Source organism: Hoplias malabaricus, chromosome 4, assembly GCF_029633855.1.
Source record: "Hoplias malabaricus isolate fHopMal1 chromosome 4, fHopMal1.hap1, whole genome shotgun sequence".
Lineage (NCBI taxonomy): Eukaryota > Metazoa > Chordata > Actinopteri > Characiformes > Erythrinidae > Hoplias > Hoplias malabaricus.
In genome coordinates, this window is record NC_089803.1 from 45,805,332 (window position 1) to 45,809,880 (window position 4,549).

Sequence of the window (4,549 nt, forward strand, 5' to 3'; positions counted from 1 at the left end):
AACAAAGAGAGGGTTCTGCTCCATTGAAACAGGCTGCCGGTGAAAGGACGGGTCAGTCGTAGCATTATTTATTTATATTTAGCGTAGTAGAGACCACCAGGTAGAGAACGATAATTTAATTGTACAAATAATTGTAAACTCAAAGTCCAGTTTTGGGCTTCTTGCGGGTACTATTCGAGTTTTAGTTAGCTAGCAGATTAATGCTTTTTAAAGAAGAGAATGGAGGGAAATATAAATATAGAGATGGACAGGGATTCTGGTCATTAATATTGGTCAGTTTGGTAAAATTAGCTACGTTCATTATAACAGAGAATTGTAAACGTAGAACATGTAATGTTAGCTACAGACAAAGTCCATTCCAAATTATTAGCTAATATATATTTGGAGTGTCAGGTGTGAACGAGGTGTAAGATGGGGGGAGTTTTTGCTGTGAAATAGATTTTACTTTGTGCTGTATTGAGAATTATAGGCTACGGTATTTTGCTGCAGAATTTTGAGCTCCATTCTACGGAGCCCGTAAAGGGACTGGGGGAAAAAATTAAAAAAAGACTATTGATTTTGCGTTCCCTCGCAAATACATTGCGCTCCTTTGCAAATGTTTTATGATACACAATTGTCTTTGTGGCTCAGTCAACACATCAGGGCACTGCAGTTTCCAGTGAAATCCAGCCTCTTGAAACAGATATTATATATGTATTTATTTATCTCTACTAACACACAGTTTCGTTGCCAGTGCGAATCGTTCATACATCTGTAAGGAACTGCCTAACATCAGAAGTTGTCAGCAACAGGTTTATATACGTTATGTAGCATCCTGAAAGTGCTAGTCAGAACGCCGTAGTTCTACGTATTTCCATAGTAACAGGTGTATGAGACGTAGGCTGCTTCATGAAAGAAAGAAAAAGTGTGGACGGCTATGTTTTTTTTTTTTTATTGTTATTGACTGGGGTAGGGGTCAAGCTAAGAATGTTAACGAAAAACCTTTACCAAGCAAAGACTCTTAAAAATCCGGTCATTCAATAACAAGATGGAGGGTGTAAGGCGCAACACACAGAGATCTCAGGGCACACTGCGGACTAATTTTTACAGAGACGTGGCTCAGCGCGCTGACTCCAGACACTGCTGTGGAGCTAGAGCCGGTCGCTACACCATGCATTTCGTTTTATCTGGGAATTGTTTTTTTTTTTTAAATAAAGCTGCAGTAAAAACAGGATACCCTCCCACTGATTGGAAACTGTGTTCATTGTCTGTATCTTTATACTGTTCACGTAACCTTTGTCCATGCGCTTGCACTTTAAATTCTCTCATCCTCTTTGCTAAGCAATTAACAACACAGCATCAAATGTTTCAGTTGGTGCTCCCCAATAACATATCCATGTTCTCTGCTGAGAAGAAATGCTATGTCTTTATATTTCAGTCCAAGATCAAAGTAAAATTCAATGAGCTGCTCCATAGTTCACCTGACACGCACAGCAAGCACAGTACTACGGAACCCACAAAGTATTTGCGAGGTAACGCAATTGTGTTTGCGAAGGAACGCCAAAGTCTTTTTTCCCCCAGTCCCTTTAGGGGCTCCATACCATTCCAAATCTGATTCGAGACTCCCATTTTTGTTATTTAGTTTACTATATAGTGTGTACATTTTAATTGTTTATCATAGTTTAAGAGTATTGCATTTAAAGTGTCTAAATACTAAATGTTGGCTACCAGTTCTGTGATCACAAATGTAGTGTGTTGGTTTTTGTAATGCATATGAAATTACATCTTATTTCTCTGTACTATATGTTTTAAATGTGGAGAGTCTCGTCGTGCCATGACTTTCAGGAAGTTGGCTGCATTTAAGGCTCACATTTACAGGTATCATTAAAACGGCAAAACTGAAACTAGACCTAGGCTATATCATATAGGTTTTAATTTGACATGTCATTGAAAACTGCAATGGTAAATGTTGAAGACTTAAAAGAATTTATATTCTCATCATTTAGGCAAGTGCCACAGCTGCTGATTTTGAAACCCTTAACCTGCTTGTGAGTCCTCAGATGTTTATTCTGGGTATGTATATATAATTGCAAGATACTCCAGAATGACAAAAGTTTAAGAAACATTTGAATTAATTACAGTGGAATTTTTGACCAATGTAAGATATTTGCTGAAAGTGGAAGGACAAGTGACCTATGTTTGCTCAAGCCTCCATTCATTTCTGGAAAGGCAGCCCTATTCACCTTGTACTAAAATTTCAATTTCCAATATCGACAGGAAATTTAACGTGTAATTGAGTTAATCCAGAAGTAAAAAATTGTATTCTTTGTATTTTTTTCTTTCATTCTCTCTCTCTCTTGTTTACTTCCTTCTCTGAATTAAACTAGCCTCTATTTCATGTTATCTTACCTGTAATTAAAAGTATTAATATATATAAAACCTTGAAATATGATAACTTTACTGATGCAGAAACCCCATGTATGAAAATGGATTAAAAAATTCTAAAATTATCTGAAAGTAACTGCTTATTAATATTTTGACCCGTTTCTGTTGGATAATTCTTTATGAAATTATTATGAAGAGCAGTTACTGTTTACTGTCATTCATTCATCTGTTGCAACCATTTAATTCTAATCAGGGTCATTGTGGGAATCATTTGATGCAGTTGAAATTTGTGCTTTTGATATGTGAAATTAAAGGTCAAATACAGGATTTTCTGATTACTATGATACATTGAAATATTGCATAGCATATCAGTATACATGGCTTTTAGATCAGGTATCAAATTGAAATTGCAGTACTTTTGGAAAAAAATGGTTTTGTTGAGTTTGTATTAATATCTATCCTCAGTCTTCACTACAAAAAGTGTGAGCAAGTGACAACTAGGGCTGGGCGATATGACCAAAAATTCATATCTCGATATGCCTAAAAGAAATGGAGATATATGATACGATATGACATTATGAAAGCCATAACAAAATACAATGTCAAAGTATTAGTGTTTATTTTTAGCACCAAATAGGGCATGCTGCATTATCTAACTGTAATTATTAATGTAATTCACCCTTTACCTCACTCATTTGCTTGCAGAAAAATAAACATAGCACAAAAAGTAAGGAAATTTGTGTCTGGTTGATTATTTCTTTGTTGTAACAGTGCTTCTTGCCAATAAACCTTATACCATTACTGTTAATTTCTCTTTTAAATGGTGCTACATTTGTAAGAAACATGCTTTTGTGAGATGAGCTGAGTATGTGGGTTGCGCCAGTGAAAAATTTGTCAAATACTCACTGCCAGTGCCAAACAGCTTATTTTGTGTGATGGTGTGATGTGGCATCTCCTTCACTTGAAAAATGAGGCTTATCGTCATTGGAGGCAATCTCAATGCAGAAAAAGATATTGAGATGAAATTCTACAACCAGTGGCAATCCCATATCTCCACAGTCTGGGACCAAACTCTATCCTCCAAAATGACAACACTTGCCCCCACAGAGCGGTGTTTATCAGAGACTACCTCCAGAATTTGGTAGTGGAGAGAATGGAATGGCCTGCTAGCTCCTGACCTCAACCCCAATGAACACTTGTGGGATCAGCTTGGGCATGCTGTTCATGCCACAGTGACCACAACCACATGTGTGATCAGCAGTGTGTAACCAGGATGGTGACCATCATGAAGAGAAAGTCCTGGGCTGTTTTGGCTGTTTATGGTTCTTCCACACGCTACTGAAGCTCCTATTTGTTAAAAGAATACATTGTTAAATTGCCAATATGTCTTGTTTCTTCGAACTTCAGTCAGCCAGTCACAACTCACCAAACGAGTCAATGGCAGAATAAGCTCTTTGGCATCGGCAGAGAGGATTGGGCTAATGTTTCATTGGCACAACCCACATACTCATCTCTACTGCTCATCCCACCAATGCATGTTCCTTATAAATGTGGCACCATTTCAAAGGGAAATTAACATAATTCCAACAGTATAAGATTTATTGCCAAGAAGCATTGTTACAACAAAGATATAATCTACCAAACAAAAACATCCTTATTTTTGTGCTATGTTTAGTTTTAAAAATTGTCTTGCCCATGATGTCATCTGATCTTCCCCTTACTGTATCCTCTTGTGTACAAAATTTTTATTGCAACTTTTTTGTGCCTTTATTTCCACATGCTATGTTACTAACTATGGAATTTTTATTTTTATAGATGCCTCATTGGTACAAATCCCCAGGGGTGGTCAACATAAAGAGCAACCAAGAAGTCCTGAACCATGCATCCGTGTGTATCCTCTCTTTAAAGAAACTGATGGACTTTGAATGAAATTTTATTTACAAACCGGATTCCAAAAAAGTTGGGACACTAAACAAATTGTGAATAAAAACTGAATTCAATGATGTGGAGATGGCAAATGTCAATATTTTATTCGTAATAGAACATAGATGACAGATCAAAAGTTTAATCTGAGTAAATGTAACATTTTTAAAGGAAAAATATGTTGATTCAAAATTTCACAGTGTCAACAAATCCCAAAAAAGTTGGGACAAGTAGCAATAAGTGGCAAAAAGGAGGACATATA

General features: G+C 36.5%; 1 long non-coding RNA gene across 1 annotated transcript; it reads left to right on the plus strand.

The window, feature by feature from the left end:
- Positions 1-4,312, plus strand: LOC136695730 (uncharacterized). The gene is made up of 3 exons (XR_010802344.1): positions 1-1,857; positions 1,986-2,052; positions 4,180-4,312. It is a non-coding gene; the product is annotated as an uncharacterized lncRNA (long non-coding RNA).
- The last annotated feature ends 237 nt before the right edge of the window (positions 4,313-4,549 follow it).